The sequence below is a fragment of the Sciurus carolinensis genome, chromosome 12, assembly GCF_902686445.1.
Source record: "Sciurus carolinensis chromosome 12, mSciCar1.2, whole genome shotgun sequence".
NCBI lineage: Eukaryota > Metazoa > Chordata > Mammalia > Rodentia > Sciuridae > Sciurus > Sciurus carolinensis.
In genome coordinates this window covers 31,045,772-31,065,334 of record NC_062224.1, presented here as the reverse complement: position 1 = coordinate 31,065,334, position 19,563 = coordinate 31,045,772, and the positions used below count along the sequence as shown (strand labels likewise).

The window sequence follows — 19,563 nt, the reverse complement described above, 5'->3', positions numbered from 1 at the left end:
TTATTACAGAATATTATTAGAAACAATACAAAGGGCAAAAATGGTATTAAGATTTCTCACAAGACACATTTTACCCCAGATTTAAAAAAAATATTATCCTAATGTAGTATTTGTACATCTTTATTGGGTATATTATAGCAATTCAATATATGTATACAATGTATAATAATCTAATCATTTATTTTTCTTTGATTCATTTTTATGTGGTGAATATTTTATGTTCTTCTACTCATTTTGAAATATAGGTTGTTTAACCACAGTTACCATAGCATACTATGGAAAAACCAGAAGGAATTCCTCCTCTCTGTTTTGGTGCCACTATTTTACTTATTTCTATGACCACTATAGAAATATTGAACTTATTTCTATATAAACACTACTATTTCCATTGTTTTCTTAGATATACACTTATTTACTTCTCACATCATGGAATCTGTTCTGTTCACAGCCTCACTATGCTAGGGGTGTGAGATAGGTTGCCAAGATGCCCAAGAGAGTAGCTGGAGAAAAACAAGATTTATTGAAACACACTTAAAGGGAAGTTCCCTTGGTGGCAGGCTGATTAGGCCTCTGCCCTCATGATGCTTCAACTAGTAATGACTCCATCCATCACAATGTCACTCCAGAAAATGACATCTCCAGTCCTCATGACACCTTGTGTAGTGGCAATCAGCTGGGCAAGTGACACTGGTCTCCACGGTGCCCTCTATTCTGCACCAGTTACATTAGGGAGAGGAGTTTTATAAGCCAGGCCACAGAAGCAGGGACATCACTATGCTTTGTGCCATTGCATGACCAGCTTTCAAAAAGAGCTAAGCATGCATGCAAGAAATCAGCTGTCTACACATAACACAAACTTGCCCTAATTCCCAGCATTATAAGAGAAAACCAGTGTGTCCTTCAAGATAATATTTATCTGTATGCAGACTTATTCTCATTGTATCTGGTGCAGACTTGCTCTCATTGTTTCCTTAGCTTGACTAGGTTCTTGAGAATGAAGAGTGACACTTCAGGGACATGGCATTTCACTGTCCTTCTTTTTTCCAAAGATGACACAGAATCACAAAGAACAGTATTGTAGCTCTTATTTTAAGTAAACCATTTAAAATTATGGAAGAGAGGCACTGTTTAATTTTTTTCTCTTTTAGATGCCAAAGTAATTAAAATGAAAATATCAGAAAAAAGTAGGACCATACTATAGTTTCTACTAAAGTTCTTGAAAGTCTATTTCAAGTTTGGATATTAAAGATGTATATACATAATAATAAAGTTTGGCTTTCAAATTGGGCAAATTGGGCAAATTTATACTAACAAGGAATAAAATATTTTAAAATGCAGATTAGTTGGACTGTATCTAAGAAATGTATGTGCAAGCTATAATTTTCAATGGTTTTAGTTCTTTGGTCTTTTAAACTATCACAGAGCAGTAACATAAAGCAGGAATATTTACTATAGTCTGGACACAGTGTTAAGAAATTCAACTGATATTATTATTTAATTGACAACATTTCAAGGTCTGTGATAATATGTTTATTTTTCAAATGAGGAAACTGTACCTTAGGAGACCCCATTCATAAATGTATATATATCACTTTCTAAGCTATGTGTGCATAACTTCGAAGTCCACACTCTCAATTACCATGTTATACAGTTTAGAAGGTTTTGGATCCTTTGACAGTGAAAACCCATATTGACTTTTTGTTCTTCCTTTCTCATTCCTGCTCTCTGGAATCATCTTCCAAATAAGCATCCTATACACAAGTCTTCATCTCAGTGTTCATTTTTGAGGGAAACTCAAGCAAGGACATACTTACAAGTAGAATTGCTATTAGCATTCCTAATCTCCAGACTACTTCAGATGTTCCTTCCAGGAGCAAGTGAAGCAACCATGACTTCTTTAATAAAATTCAACTGTTCAATATTTATATTTGAATCTTACCTACTGATTTCTGTTATATTGTATTCTACAACTGTTATGATTAATTGGTTTTCCCTTTTCTGACCTTCTGCTCTACCCACTGATTACACCTTCCATTGAACATTTCATTATTTCCTGACTCTCCGTGTTTCATCTCTTCTTTAGCTTCCCACATAATTGAGTCATAGCCACCTCATACATTTTCTCTTTTTCTGGTATTAAATACTCACAAAGTCACTGTAGGTCACTAGATATTGACTCAGTGGTGTGTCATGGTTCTTCTGGAAGCTACATAGCCCTTGAAAATGGAGCATAGAGTTTAAACTCAGAATTCAAACAGGAAGTTTCTCTTTGTGCCATATGAATTTGAAATTTCTATAATTATGAAACAATACAGAATGATATACAGAACAGAAGTTATTACTTGAAAAGAGTAGGTGGAGCAACACATACCCACTTTTACCAACAAGTAAACAGGGGCAACCAGCCAAGAGGAGATGCAGCCAGCTTCAGAATCCCAAGGTCACATCTACTTTCACCAGCTATGCCTCCTACAAACTCAGGGAGGTTGGTTTACTTGGAAAGTAAACTCAGAGATGGAGACTACACATAGGAAATTAATTAGAAAGTGCTCTCAGGATTTATACCCATAAGGAAAGTAAAGGAAGACATCTTCAGGGAGGGGGTTGCAACAAGTGCTCAGGCAATTCCACAGGGCATGTGAAGCTACAAATTCCCTACAGAGTGCCTGTGCTGGCAGACAAACTAGACTTTCACACTCATCATTGCCCAGTATTCACTGTAACTGAAGGCTACATTTATTAGGAAAAGAAAAAAAATTCTTATACCAGCATATTTTTATCTACTTTTTAGACCAATACATTTATCTCTAAATTTTCAGAGGACTAAGATTCTGAATTCTTTAAAGTAAAAGTCAACAATAAGATAGAAAGATATAGGATGTAAATATTTGGTAAAAAATACTCCTTACATGTATACATTCAAAACTAAACTTTCTAGAAGAAAGGATTTGGAGGATTTTCTAAAGCCACTCAACTTGACTTTATGATTTTTCCTCATAAAAGTACAGATAAATTACTACATTAGTAAATAAATTAGTTATAAACTATAATTATATAATAATAAAGTATTAATAAAAGCACATGGTAGGAATATGAAAAGTCAGATTTAGTTCATTAACTGCAACTTTTTATTTATTTGAATAGTTTTATGAGATAAAGAACATAATAGGGAAAAGAAGGTGTCTTACATCCATAATGAATATGTAGTCTTCTTTATTCTTGGATTATGTGGTGGAACTGTCAAAACCGTGAGGTAAAATAACCCTTTTATCTTTACAAGTTAATGATTTTATTTCAGTACTAGAAAGCTAACACTATAATGCTTTCCATTAACACCCACTAATAATCAAGGCATCATTAATCTTTTCAAAGACTCAAAAATGTTGATGATAATACCTATATTTTACAAATAGGAAGAGTAATGATTTAATAGATTGTCAGTTGACCAAGAATCAGAAAGATTTTAAGTAAATTAGAACCTAGGTCTGTATGTAAAGTCCATGCTTATCTACCTGTTCTCCTATTTACAAATGGTTTTGCATAAATTTCTATTTTGCTTGAAAATAGAGCCATATGTTACTATGAATAACATAGAAGTCATCGTATATATCTATAGTGTTGATTACTGTCCTTGGATCACATTGAGGGCTACTTATCTCCTAACTTAATAGTCCCAGACTATTATATATTATATATTAAAATTATATTTTATATATATATATATATATATTAAAATTATATATTAAATATTATATATTAAAATTATAATTTTAATTCTTTCCTTTAACTATATAGAATTTTATTCCTCATTTATTTATTTATTGGTTGGGTGATGTATTTATTTAATATCTTTAGGGCTGTTTCAGGTGTCTCACAAGGTTGTCAGTGTACTTACCCATCTTCCTCAGACAGATCTCTCAAAACTCCATTTCTAGAAAATTTACAACTTTCATGTTTCTGTGAGTGACATGATCATAGAATGACACTTTTCATTGTTTAAGTGGTTCATGTATGATTTAAGTATATTAATTCTCTTTTTTGTGACAGACTTACAGTATTTTATATGGATACTTTGAGAACCTTTATGGTGCTGGAGATGGTGGCAAACACCTGTGATCCTCAGGAGGCAGAGACAGGAAGATTGCAAGTTTGAGGTCAGCTTCAGAAATTTAGCAAGGACCTCAGCAACTTAGTGAGACTCTGTGTTAAAATAAAAAGGACTGGGAATGTAGCTCAGTGGTTAAGTGCCCCAGTGCCAAAAACAAAATAAAGAAAATAATCTTTATTTTCTGATATTCATATTTTCTTGAAGGAATAATTTCCCAAAGAAGCAAACTCTGGGAAAAAGTGAAAATTTAAGTAAATTTTGTAAAATTAACTTTTTGTTTCATGCTTGTTGCATTATAAAGGCATTATTGACAAATGTGTTTTTTATACAAAATTTAAAAAATTGTGTTTTCAAAATTAGTAAATATAGGCACAAATAAACATTAAATCCAAAATAATAGGAAGAATCACCTGTTCTGGGAGATTATTCATAAAAGTTTTTGTAGAAAATAATCCTCTAGAGTTTTTTCACAGATATTATCCCTTGGAGATTCAATGCCACAAGGCTTTGGAAAAGGATCTAAAATGTCCTGTAAAAAGTAAAGTTGGCTACAGTGAATTAACCTAACATTTTCCCCAACAGTAAATATATATACACACATAAACACATATATGCATATTTATGTACATAAATATCTATGAGGCAATTGCTTATTTTAATTCTCTCCCTCATCCTTCTTTCTTCTATTTATAAATGCATGTAGCAAACAACTCCCCTTTGAAAATGACTTATTGTCATTACCCAACTTTTAATTATATAGCCAAAGAAAGATTCAGTATTCAAAGTTTGAACTTAATATTATAAAGCATATTTACTAAAGAGGAATGTTATCTTAACACAGTTTAATTTTATGACTTGCAGTTTATGTGAAGAATAGGAGAAAAAAGCATTAAAATATTTATGTTAAAGAAAATTACTTTTCTGGAACTATAGCCTACAAATTTATTATGTCTCAAAGGTAATTTAGAGTGACAGCTCATCTTTTTGAAGTACCACAGATGCAAAGATCAACTCTACCTGTTTATTATCCTAGTAACCTCTTAAAGGATTTCTGGCTCCTCTTGTATGCCTATTCTCTGGGTATTGTTATTTATGGAAAAGATTACTTAATTTAAAAAATACTGTAATTATAAAATCATAAAATATAAAATTGAAGGACACTTATGGACTGTTTTATCACATCTCATAATTTGCATATATGTATATGTGTCTGTGTGAGACCAAAGCTCAGTGAGTTGATTTGGTCATTGTACAACCAGTGTGCTGAACTCCTATTATGCTAAGTCAATAATCTAGTCCAGGAAAAAACAAAATGATTGTAAAATTTCATGAAAACATATTTGGAAAAAGCATTTGCATTAAAAATTTCCTCACAGATGTATGAAAATAAAATCAAGTGGTATATTAGAAATAAAAATGTTATATAAAATATAACTATTCTGAATGCATTGCTTCAAAATTTGAGTGATTAGTATTTTATTTTTTGAAATATAATTATCTTATGTTCATTGTAATGGCATATACGATTTGTTCCAAGGTATTGTCTCTTAATAAACTGATCAGTGATATTCCACTAAATAAATCTAGATGAGTAGACATTAAGCTGCACAGATGCAAACATTCCTTTGGACCTTTATGAATGAGCTCCGGCTCACTATGCTTCAGTATGAAACAAATGTATCATCTGCTTCTTCCTATCATACTACTTTCCCTCTTCACTGTGCAAAATTCAAGTGTTTTATTTTCTTTTTAAGGGCAAAGCAGTCACATTTAAAACTCTTTTTTCCTCTTTTGTGGCTTTCATGCTAATAAGATGGGCTCTCCTGAGCTAGAAAAAAATGTTTTCAAGCACAAAATACAGTAACATTGTTGACAACCTGGTTTAATGATTTGAATTAGAATGATCATTTCTTTAGATTAAAGAAATGCTCTCAAAAAACCAGCACCTTGTACCTTGTGCCATCAGTATATTCTGTCAATTGAAAGGACAGGGCTTGGATAAAAATGTCAACTCCTAATCAAAAAAAAAAAAAAAAAAAAAAAAAAAAAAACAAAGAAAGATTAAAATAATAGACTAATTCATTGTTGACACAATGGTTTCAAGCCTTTTTGACAAAGACTTTGTCCACTCTGCCATTCACAAAACAACTCATTTCAGCTTTCTGACAGTGTATTTTCTTACAAAATTGCTAAAGAAGATTGTGATTTAGGGGACCCTCATGGACTCCCTTTCATCTTTTATTTTCTCTTGTTACTCTGTCACACTCTAATAAAATATCATCCCCAGAACTCACAAGCTAAGTGACACAAAAAACAGGCATTCAAAGATAAAAGAAAATAATAAATATTTTCCTAATCATGAAATATTCAGGTCCCCAGTTCATGTAGATACTATCACCCACTTATAAATTAATTCAAAGGAAAATGCTGGTCCCAGTTAATGTACAGCAATTTTTGTAAACAAAGTAACATGGGAATGGAGTATAGAGTATAAAACAAAAAGAAGCAAGTAGGTAAACAAAACTATTTAAAGCACATATATCCCAAAGAATGATAGCAGAAACTATTTCTTCAGTCACATATGAATTAAGATGTCAAAGAAGAAAATTTAAATCAAAAGTTGATGAAAAAAACAACTATAAACATTTTTTGTTTTAATTTTACTTGTTCTTTTTATTTATACATGGCAGTAGTATGTATTTATCTTTAAAAATTAAAAAAAATATGTCTTTGGTTTTTCATTTGGAATAGCATTGAATGAAAAAAAAAGAAAAAAGTAACAACAAATTACAAATGACTTTGGACTACCATTTAATAGATATAGATTTATAAATCAATAAAACCCTAAAGAATAGCATACCATCACTGCTATATTGAAGGTGAATATGGAAATCCTCAAAACACCAAAGTGAAGCCATATCAGAGCAAATACATAGAGAAAGTCTTTTTGCATTATAAGTCTGTTTTTTCTTATGGTAATTGTATCTGATTGCAAATTTTTAGGACTCTTCCCATTGAAGAATAGTGTCTATATTTTTCTCTTTTAATCTGGGACAAATTTAATCAGCACAATGCAGGAGAAGTGATTTCATAACTTCTGAAGCTAAGGCAGAAAAGGTCATGCAGCTTCCATTTGTTTTGGGGGTACTTTTAATCTTTAACAGAATTCATTATCCATTAAGAAATATGAAATATTATAAGATGGTAATGACAGAAAGACCAAATGTGTGTGCTCTGGGGGATCATTCAGATGAACTCCTACCAGATTGTGTCAGTCTTAACCCTGGGAGAGTCTGTTGATCATTCAATTGACAGAAGTCCCAGTCAATATTTGACAGCAATCACATGCAGACTCCAAGTAAGAACTTCCCAACTAATTATTTTCAAATTCTGGACTCACCAAATTATCTGAAAAATAAAATAACAAGTTTTTAATTTCAAGGTAATATATTGTGTGGCATTAATAAGCAGAACAATAATGAATATCCTGAAATGGGATGCTTTCATTAAAAAAATAAATAAATGAAAAACTAAAAACAAACAGAAAACTTTAAAACTTGTGACCCTAAATCTAGGACTAAGGTGAAAGATGGAATCTGACAAAGACTTGAGTAGTTGGATAATAGCCTTAAGCCCGTGAAGAGATTGTTGGTGAGAGTGCAGAAAAGTGGAGAAAATACGAATGGAATTTGGAGGGTAGGGCTCCATCTTATGTTGTGTGTTGTAGCAGGAAAATAGAAATTGTACTAATGAACTCCATGGTCCAGTGATGACTTCCATGCAGTGGTGGATGTGCCACAGTCTACTTCTGGTGGCCTATTTTTAAATGTGAGGAAAAGAACTGGGTGCAATGAAACACACTTGTAATCCCAAAGGCGAGGGAGGCCGAGGCAGGAGAATTTCAAGTTTAAAATCAGCCTCAGCAATTTAGGGAGACCCTAAGCAACTCAGTGAAACCTTGTCTCTAAATAAAATATAAGAAAGGACTCGGGATGTGACTCAGTGGTTAAGTGCCTCTGGGTTGAATCTCCTTACCAAAAAAAAAAAAAAAAAAAAAAAAAATCCAGTGCTTAATAAAGAAAAAGCGAGCAAATTAGAATAATGAAAAAGAGATTAATGAAACAATGAAAGAACAAGCAATCCAGTTTCAAACATAATTTATAATATAAGGACTTGAAGGGACTTGCAGGATTCAAATATGAAACCATTCCTCACCATCAACCTTTCCAGAGACATTTAAAGTAAGAATGAGACTCACTGAAAACACAAAATCCCTGCCATTTCAAAAGAACATGGACTCAGAGAAGAAAGAAAGACAAGGCTGTATTTGTGATGTTAAAATCATTGTTAAAACTAGATTTAAAGAAGTCCTTATTGACTCTTTCCAATACTCAAATGATCTTAAAGTTCATGTTTTTTAAACTAAGAAAATTAAACCAGTCTGTAACAGTTATCTGTTGTCTCATGTTTATTGTAGAATTCTTACCTGTCCAGTGACTAATGAAAGAATAAAGAAATTATCTATATGTATCTATGCTTTTCTCTGCATTATCATTAACTATTATAAGACTTATTTGTGTTGTTGCATGTATCAGTAATTTGTGATTTTGGTGACTGGTGTTTCATTATATGAATATATTACAATGGTTTTCATTTATTCTAGTCATGAGGGACTTTTGGTTATAAAGTGAAGAATTCCTAGGAGCATTATTTACAAGTCTTTATGCAGATATGTGGTTTTATTTGTTAGTTAATATCTAGGAATTATTAAATCATAGAGTATGAATAAATATGACTTTAGAAAAGATGAACAAAAATTTTCCCAAGTGATTCTCCATGCTTTATTTAGAAGTTCCACATTTTTATGACTTCCAATGTTGTTATTGATTTTGATCTTTGCTCTTTTAGTGGGTTGAGTGTGTATTAAAGGTAAGCTAAAGTGTCTTTAAAGTCAGTTTCTCCTATTATACAATCTCCTATCATACAATGTGATTGGTGAAGAGGGGTGGCTCTAATGCTAACTGTGTGGGGACACCCAGGGAGGCCTCTTTACTCTGCATTCTTAGTCTGTATGTGCAGCATTTCTCCCTCTAAGATCATACTTTTAAAATTTTATTTATTTTTTGAGACACTGCTCCTCATAGCAGGAGGAATCATAAGGAATCATATCACTGTTGTTTACTGATTTGTCCACATATTGAAGACTATGCCTTAGCAGTTACTTGTTGAATAACCACAGGAAAATTTAAAAATAAGATTGCTAGAAGAACCTTTCATTTTTAAAGATGTCATTCTGGATTCAAATTCCAGTCTAGCCATTTTGAAGATGTAGAGAATTAGTCAAACACTTACCTGTTTTGACTCAATGTCTTTATATTTACAATAGGGATATAGCACATATCTGGTTTATTCTGTTGCCGTAAGAAATAAATATAAAGAACTTCAAACAGTCATCTGAGATTTTTAGTATTTAACAAATATTAGCTATTTATAAAATGTATATCGGTGTTTTCTCCATCTTTATATTATTTTAAAATTAAATATGCTTATGAGAAAATAAAGGAATGAGTGAACGAGAAGCACTTAATTTTAAATATCTCCCAGTCTCAGAATTAAGGGTAGGGCAGGATTTCTCTCAGCTGCATTCTAGGGCATGTGTTGTGACAGTCCGTCTGTTGCTGATATCGCAAGCAGGAGTCTTACCTTCTACTCTTCATGTCCATGGTACCTCAGTACCTCCTGCTGGTCTTTGGGCATTTTCTCCTCCTGCCTTTTCCTAGAAATCTGTTCTCTCCATCAGCTCAGTAGCAGGAATTACTATAGGATTCCAATTTTAACACCTGCCTCACCAAATTACTATTGGTGGGAGAAAATCTCCACACAAAAATACACACTGAAGTAATTGTCTTTCATAGCTATGTTTCCTTTTATTAAAGTTAAATATTTCATTCTGCAGTACAATTTAAGCCTGAATTAAAAATTTTAGCTTCTGGCTATTAACATCATTTGCTTTGCTTTTCTAGGTTTTTTTTACCTTTTAATGGAGCAATATGGATTAAGTTGTTGCACATTTAAAAAATACAAATGGTGAGGATCAGAGAAAATTAGAAGTTAAAAAAATCAATAAACAGAATTACATTATTGTTAGTGTTTTAGACATTTTCTTCCAATGCTTGGGGCCTTAACAAGCCCAGCCTATTTTCTTCAACAGATCTGATCCAGCCACATGGATTACTGCAGTTCAAAAGAAGCCTCCATTGTCAAAGCAAGTTTTCAAAAAAGAGTTAACTTTCTTTACTTCTTTCTGTATTTTAGAATAAATTGCTCAAAAATTCAGTTATCTCTTTGGATCTCAGACCAATAGGAGGGAAGCATCATTAGGAGTTGTACTGAGAACTCAGATGCAAGAAAGTACTGTGCCCTGGAGTTACCAACATGAAACTACAGAAATGGGATTTAATTTCCTCTTCTAAGCTCAATATATCGAGTTTAATAGGTAACCAGAAGATTCTTTTCAGTGTAGTTAAATTTAGAGAATAAATTGTTACATCACAAATACATTCCACACCTGCCTTCAATTTAGCCTCAAAAATCCATGCCAGCTTTGTCTTGTTCCTTTCATTTAATTGTGGTTTTAAAAATCAATTTTCCAGAGCATTAAATTAAATAATTGATTTTCAAATTTTGTCAGTTTTATCATTTCCTTTAGAGAAAGAATTTGCTGAACTTTTCATTAAACCAGTTCAATGGACCTACCCAATCTATTCTTTTTAATTATTTTAAAATTTCTAATTTTATGATATTGAGATGGAACTCAGAGTCCTTGTACATGCTCAGCAAGTTTTCTGCCACTGGATTATATCCTTAATGCAAACTGGTCTATTTTTAATGTGATTACTAATTTATTTGGTATTAGATATGTCATATCACTTTTACTTCCTAGTTGTTTTCCTCTTCTGTTTATTTTATTTTTTTTTTCTATTTTAATCTTTATTCTCCTCCTGGTCATAAAAATAATACGTGCTTACTATTAACAAATGTCTCACATTATATAAAACTGAAAAAACCCAAATTCCCCCAGAATTCTGCCCCTCAAGATGCTTATTGCTCTGGTAAGATTTCTTTAGCATACAATAGTAAATAGCATAAAGAAGAATCCTAATATACATATGTGATACTCTGTTCAAGTTTCCAAATGGTTCTGACAAATAATTCAATAGACAGGTTCTCCAGAGAGCTGTAAGCATTAACTTTTAAAGAAAATTCAACCACACAGTAGGCAGAAAAACCTCTGAAGATTTTACCATTCACTATTTAATATTGTCCAAAGTATTAAAACTGACATCATTCTTTAAAAAATAAGAAATCAAGAATAATGTATCTGACTCAGAGAAAATTCAGAAAAATCATCCCAGTTTTATATCAAAATACAAACTCCTAAATTCCAAATCCAGCAAGTATCATAAAATAGCTTAAAAATTCGAATGTGGGAAACAATCAACTCTTTACCATAAAAATATAGCTGCAGAAATAATTCTACAATTCCTCTCATTTAAGAGATAAGGGATGGGAAAGAATGAGAGACATGGAATGAAGTTCAGCTCTTGCAACTCCTAAAGGATAATTTTGATTCACGCTCACACAGCTTCGTTTGCAATGCTTTAAAGACATCTTCCATCTGCTTTAGAGATTTTTCTATTTCAACTCGGCTTTCGAGACTAAAAAAACTCTTTATCTTCAGGCATAATTTGTTTGTCAGAGGACCCTATACATCGGAAGTACAACTTTCGATGGTTTCAACACTGAGGCAAAACAAGTCCCTCTTATAATCTAGATTCTTGGGAGTGCACCTGTATACGTGGCCAAGCTTGAGGGAGCAGCCCGTACAGTACAAAGTCTCAAGAATGCAACCATTTTCATCTTTACATTTGGAAAGCTTTTGCTCCTTATCCACAGAAACATTACAGGAAACGCAGCGCAGCAGGATGCAGTTGGTGTCCTCCTGGCCGCTGACTCAGCTCAGCGAGTCGCCCAGCGGCCGCCCGCAGCCAGAGCACAGGAATGCCAGCGGGTTCTCCGCCGCCTCCTCCTCCTGGAGCCGCGCCTTCTCCGCGCCGGCCTCGGACGCGTCCGCACTTGCGGAGTTCCACATGGGCGCCCTCTGCTGCGGCAGCTGGTGGCGGCTGGAGTCTTTGGAGATCTGCCTGCCCAACAGCGAGGAGTCGTTCCATTTGGCCTTACGGTCACACGCGCAGCAAGTGGAGGTGCACCCTGGGCGACAATCCGGTGACCAAGAGCCCGCCATAACCTACAAAGCGCCCGCGCCCCAGAGCGCCAAGGGAAAAAAACCCCTTCTGTTTATTTTCATCTCTTTGTTTGCAGTTTTGGGGAATTGTTTACATATTTTGCTCCGTAGTTGTACATTCCTCCACTCTTAATTTATTGGTTTACTTAGAAAGTGCCACCTGTCCTTTCGATAATATAAAGGAATTCTACAATTTACTTCATACAGCATTAATCTTAGAATATTATTTATATTTATGCCGTTGTGTTTACAGTTTCCAAGTGTTAAATAGATACAGAACTAGAGACAGAGATAAAAATCAAAAGATATGTTTATTTTTTCAAGATATCCTTGATATTTTATAAAACCTATTAATTACAGAGTAAGTCATTGATCTATAGAACTTTCTTTGTTGCCTACCAGAAATTTTATTTATAATTATTATTTTTCTACCAGAAGAATGTGCCTTAGTATATTCTCGGCTATGTTTTTCTGATGACCAACTACATATTTTCATCTAAGTGTCTTTATTTTACATTTACTCTTAAAGGATATTTTTGCTGTTTATAAAATTACACTTCAGTTATTATTGATTTCTAGTACTTTGTGTCATTTTCATCTCTACTAAAATCTTTCAGCTTGGCTATTTTATTTTCAGTTGTATCTAATTGTGTTAAGATACAGAATGTTTTAAACCTTAGTTACTGAGTTTTCAGTTGTAAAATTCCAAAATGTTATATCATAGTCCAAGTCTGATGATTTCATAATCTGAATGACCTATGGGCCATGTTTAAAAAATTTCTTTTCTCTTTTTCCTCTTTTGGTTTCCTGTTATATTGTCATGTCTGTACCTATCCCAAATACTGTATCTTGGTTTCATAAGATTACATGAAAAGTTCTAGAGACAATTTGAAACTCTGAGGAATATTTTCTTACTTTTAGCTTTGGTCTGCTTGGTGGCAAGTGGATTATTTTAATCCATGCAGATGTTGAACTCACTCATATGTGGGCTTCTGTTTTTGGAAGGTTAGCCTGTTTTCAGGAAGATTTAAAACATAGCATATAATCTTCCAAATTTGACAGGAACATGTCTTTCTGTAAGCTATTGCTGCTCTTTAAATTCTGCTGTGATTTATGCCTATGCCAACTTTCCTCACATACTGAAATTCTGCTTTTTTCAAATACAAAAGTGTTGGAAAGTAAGTTGCAGCTGAACATTAATGTTTTTTCTCATCTTTTCAAGAAATGACTTTTATGCACTGAAATTGGTTGTTAAAGAAGAAAAGTCATAGGTGTGCAATAATAGAACACTGATAGATTGTTTCTCTTTGCTTATTTTCTGCAATTTCATATTCTGCAATTTCAGTCTCTTGTTAAAATAATTGAATATACCTTCATTTATTTGTTGACTCAATCAAGGAAATCACTATTTCCCTAGTTTTTCAAATTGATTTAAAATAAGCATGTTTGATTTTTCCCTACAATTTGCCTCTGATTTTCAAAAACCATAATATTCTTATTTCTTGCATCACATGATTATGTTTTACTTAATTTCTCTTGTACATTGTGCATTTGTGTTTTATCAGTAATCTTCTTTAACATTTAGCTTATCAATTGACCTTGTTTGGATATTCAAATGGAGAGGCAATTTTTTAAAATATTCTTCTTTTTTAATTTTTAATTTTAAGTATATTAATATTCTTATTAATTTTTAGAATAAGTGTTATTTTCTATTTTTCCATCTTATCCTATGTAGAAAAATAATATATATTTCATGAATATAAATTAAAGGCTATACAATATATAATTCTATGATCTAATATATATTATATGCTACATATATGTATATATATTTTATAGCATAAAATGTAGTACAGTTTACTAATACAAAAGTGTTAAATTAGGATAATATAAAATTTTAATCAAATTTAACATTTTGTAAAATATACTTCATAGATACTTTCTCTATATTCCTATTATGTTTTCATTTTGTTATTCTTTGCACAAAACACTAAGTATCTATGGATATTCATACAGATAAAATTCTAGTAATACAACTTATTTCCTATAACAGTAAACTTAAGTGAATTAGACTTTGGATATTAAAAGTAATAGTATTTCATTTTCTTAGTGATGGTTACAGTGAAGGAAATCACTCAGTCTCCCTTCCCCTGTGACTTTACATAGCCATTTCATAAACTGGTAAATCAAGCTATCTATTTCATCTTGAGAAAAATCAAAGAATCTTCTGTGTGATAATTATGTTCTTTTTAAAATTCTCTTTTAAAAGTGAATTGATGGAAATTATAGGAAGGATTCACATTTAGTTAAACCCATTTTGAGAAATGAGGAAAAAAGAAGTTGTAACAGGAGTGGTATGAGGTAGTTGGAACTGTCAACTCTGTACTAGGCCCTGTGCTAAGCACTACAACACACTTATCAAAAGGATATTCTCTTTATCTTAGTCTTATTCTCACAATAAGCCAGATAAGGAATACGAAACTGTGACAAAAGTTAAAAATAAATGACTTTATAAAAATAAATGTAAATATTCTGCTCTAAAAGATATTCCCATTAGTGAGAACTTGGGTTAAATTTCAGCAACAACAACATACGCAATATTTCCTATATTTAGTATAAATACATTAAATCACTTATTAACCTAAACTAGCCTCATTCATTATACTAAATATTCTCTTGGACAGTTTTATAAATAATTTGAATAATCTAAATTTTTCTCAGTCTTGGTATCATGGAAATTTTGCATCAGATAATTATTGTGAGGAGCTCTTCCATTCTTTGTATGTATTTAGTAACAATCCCTTGATTCTACACATTAAATTCCAGTAACATGCTCCTCAGAAGTGAAACCTCAAAATGTTTCCAGACATTATCAACCCCCAGGAAGTGCAAAATCACTCCTATTGAGAACCACTGACCTGGAAGATTTTTATAGATGCTTTCATAGTATATTCAAGACTATAATGTTTGCATGTCTTAGGCAGCTTTTAAGGGAATCTGAGAGCTATCATCAGCACGTAAATACATTGCTGAAGACAGAGCCTGAGGGTATATCTCTTTCAAACTCCTTGAAGGGCTGGAAACACCAGAGTAGTTTTGATGATGCAGGAATAAGCAACAGTTCACAGAGCAACTGCCTTAATATAGAATATAACATGATAGAGGAGAGCATTAGAAAGAGATTAGTAGATCTAGCTGAGAATAGTAAACATTATCATTCATTTAAAATTGCCCTATTATTTCAAATTACTTCCTCTTCAGACATAAAAAATTACTTACAAATGGTAAAACAACACAACAAACTTACCTCTTTTTCTCCAAACTTTCAAGAAAAATTCCTTTATCCCCCAAATTACAAAAATATATTAAGTACATGAAATTTTGATATGGCAAATGCTTAATTTTGGCTCCCTGTCTGATAAGGATACCAGCATTTATTTGAGATTGATTTGTCATTTCCCTTCAATATGAAGAATCTTGCCTAAAAATTGAATCAAATTGAATGTTGTGTTGCTTGAAAATATGTAAGTATTATCTTACATTAATATTAATTTACTGCAATATTTCAGCAATGACAGAGTTCTTTATGTTTGATAACGATATATTCAAAACTATAACAAGGTTCAAATTCCCTGTGTGGGAAATAATTTCCTATTGTATCTTCTTTTTCTTTCCACTCTCTTTATATAATATGAGATGAAAGGAAACAGGTGGTATCATTTGATTATTAGCATTTGGTAGCAAGGGTAAGACATGAAGAATTTTAAGGATTGTTTAGCACCATGGGACAATTTTCATCCTGGCACATGGGCAATTAGCATGTAGCGTCATTAACTTTAACGGGAGTTGTGTGGCTAATCTGAAAATTTCACAGTGTATCAGCACAAAGTTAGGTAGTGCAGGTGTTTAATTGCTGATAAAACAAAAATCAGCTGAATTAATTAAAAGATCAAAGAATAAAACCTCATTGCTTGTGTGCAAAGGTAGAAAGTTCTGGAAAAAATTTAGGTCACATCTGGTATGGAAGATCATTTCATTAAAGAACCAGGAAAAATCTATTGATTAAATCTTAGTTGTATCTAATGTAGTCAATTTACTGTAGATATGACTTTTTAGCTCTCCTCAATAAGATAAAGGAACTATTAAAAGTTGTATTACTATTATTTTGGAATGTGTGATCAACTCCCTTAGATATTCATTTGTATTTTAATAAATTCTATGAAATAATAACAAACTCTTTCTAAATCTCACTTTCATTTAGCTAAATAGTAAGCCATCTTAAGTAAACTTCTTAACAAAATGTACCACATACGCCTAGGAATATGCTTCTGTAATAGTCACAATTTCTAAAAATATTTAGGCTACCTTTTAATTTACTCTTATCCAAGAATTATTGCCATAAGGAAATAGAATGAACATGCTTCTATCACCAAGTAACCTAACATTAGTTCTGCCTTCTCCAGATAGACACATTTATTCAGTTGTCATTTTTGCAATTTGTTGCTTATATGCCTCATAGTGAAATATTATTTTACTTTTGAAAACATTGCCTATATTTGGTAAAAATGGATGAATTTTTTTTAATTTGAGCTCTTTTCACTGTGTTATTAATTTTACGAGGACTATTCACAAGCAATTTGTTAACAGCAAAAGCATGTCATCATGTGTTCACAGTTTTCTTTAAAAATGTACTTTATACATTTTGTAGAGTATACATGGTTGTTTGGAAATGAATGATTCCTGCTGGTGGACAATATGTGTCTGTGTGTTCATTGAAATGCCTGCACTCTGAAGGTTCTAAGTATGCATCAAGTAGAAATTAATCTTGATTACATATACTCTACATAATCTGTAGATTTTTGAATACTTAACAAGTCTTGCAATTCACATAATCCTTAACTCTCTGAATCTCTGTTTGCTCACATATAATTAAGGTAGTAATAATATCTATAATAATGGTAGTATTAAGAATGAAGAAAGAGCCAGGTGGTCATGCACACCTGTAATACTAGCAACTCAGGAGGTTGAGGCAGAAGGACTGCAAATTCAAAGCCAACCTCAAGAACTGAGCAAGGCCCAAGCAACTCAGAGAGACCCAGTGTCTAAATAAAATAAAATAAATCAAAATAAAATAATAATAACAAAAAAAGAAGGTTGGGGAGGTGGCTCAGTGGTTATGTGCCCCTAAATTCATTCCCCAATACAAAAAAAAAAAAAAAAGATCATGGACTATTTCTCATTAAATGCTGAACCTTCTCCTTCCATACTTTAGCAAAAGAGTAACTGTATACCCCCTAACTTTATTGAATTCATCGTCAGTTCTAACAGACTTTGAGTGGAGTCTCTATTTTTTTCTATGTAGCAAATCGTGTCATTCGACTTCCTCCCTATTTGTATGCTATTTATCTTTCTTTTTTTCTTTTTAAATTTATTTTTATTGTAAACAAATGGGATACATCTTGTTTCTCTGTACTTGAAATAGAGGCATGCCATTTGTGTAATCATACATTTACCTAGGGTAATAATTTTTGACTCATTCTGTTATTTTTTCCTCCCCCCCACCCCTCTTTTCCCTCTATAAAGTCCCTCCTTCCTCCATTATTGCCCCCCTCTCACCCCCCATTATGTGTCATCATCCACTTATCAGCGAGATCATTTGTCCTTTGGTTTTTGGAGATTGGCTTATCTCATGTAGCATGATATTCTCCAATTTCATCCAATTCACAATAGCTATTTATCTTTCTTAATTGTTGTGGCTAATATTTCTAGTACTATGTTGAATAAGACTTATGAGAATTAATATCCTTGTCAGATTCCAGATCTTAAAAGAAGCATTTTTAGTTTTTCCCCATTCAGTATGATATTAGTTATTGGTTTGTCTTAAATAACATTTATTATGTTGAGGCAAGTTCCTTGTATACATAATTTGTTCAGAGTTTTTATCATGAAGGAATGTTTGATTTTAATAAATGCTCCCTTCTTTCCTCTATTTTGATTAGCATATACTGTGTATGTTGAATCATCCTTGCATCCCTGGGATAAATTCCACTTGATCATGTTGAGTCATTATTTTATTATTATTATCATTGTACTGGGGATTGAACACAAGGGTGCTTAACCCCTGAGTCACGTCCCCAACATCCCCAGTCCTTTTCATTTTGAGACAGTATCTCACTAACTTGCTTAGGGCCTCACTTAGGGACTCAGAAATTTATGCTGTGGCTGGCCTCCAACTTACAATCCTCCTGTCTCAGTCTTAGTGTTGAGACCAAATTTTCAACTTTATGAATTCATTTTAAAATATAAACTTGAAAAAGAGTCCCAGCTAAAAATAACAAATTCCTCTGTGATTTTTTTCCCCCTTTCAACATCTCCATCCTGACTCAGTCTCAGAAAAAGCATCCAGTTCCTGCTTCCCAAGCAATTCTGTGGGGAAATATTTTTATTTCTTCTTTCTGTTTAGTTTCAGTTTCTGTTCTCTCTCTCTCTCTCTCTCTCTCTCTCTCTCTCTCTCTCTCTCTCTCTCTCTCTCCTCTCTCTGTCTCTCTGTCTCTCTCTTTCTCTCTCTCATGACATTTGTCAGTGTTTCAACTTGCATAGATTGTACTGTTTAGTGGAATGTCCAAGTTTATTAAAACATTAAATATGTTTAATTCCAAACTCTCTTTTGACTCCAGATTCAAAAATTTAATGAATCAATACCTTGGTTTACTATAATTACTACTTTGGGAAACTTGAAAGCCTGACCCTCCCATTTTTAAAATATCTATGCCTGACTCACAACTGTTTTATCTTTTAAGAAGTTAATTTCTTGAGCATCACTTTTAATGTTGTATAACTACAACTACAAAAGGTTTATTGTGTGATTTTTAAAATATTACACTCCTTTTCCTACTTAATCACTTCTCCAATAAAAACTAAATCTACTTCAAATACTATTATTTTTCATTAATTAAACTTTAGTTGGGCCAATAATAGCTTCATAACAGTTATGTCATAATTCACCAGAAACCTTTACACTAAAACCACAGTGCATTGCTAACAGAAAGTTGTGTCAATTATAGTTCATATTAAAAATTAATGTACACTGCTATTAACATCTCACTTAATTCATGTTAATATTTAAACATCTTTTTATAACGCCAAATAT

General features: G+C 32.4%; 2 pseudogenes; both read right to left on the bottom strand.

Annotated features, from left to right (window-relative positions):
- LOC124962348 (soluble calcium-activated nucleotidase 1-like) overlaps positions 1-19,563 on the bottom strand; it is a 914,602-nt pseudogene that overhangs the window by 416,730 nt on the left and 478,309 nt on the right.
- Positions 11,706-12,413, bottom strand: LOC124962353 (protein Mis18-alpha-like; annotated as a pseudogene).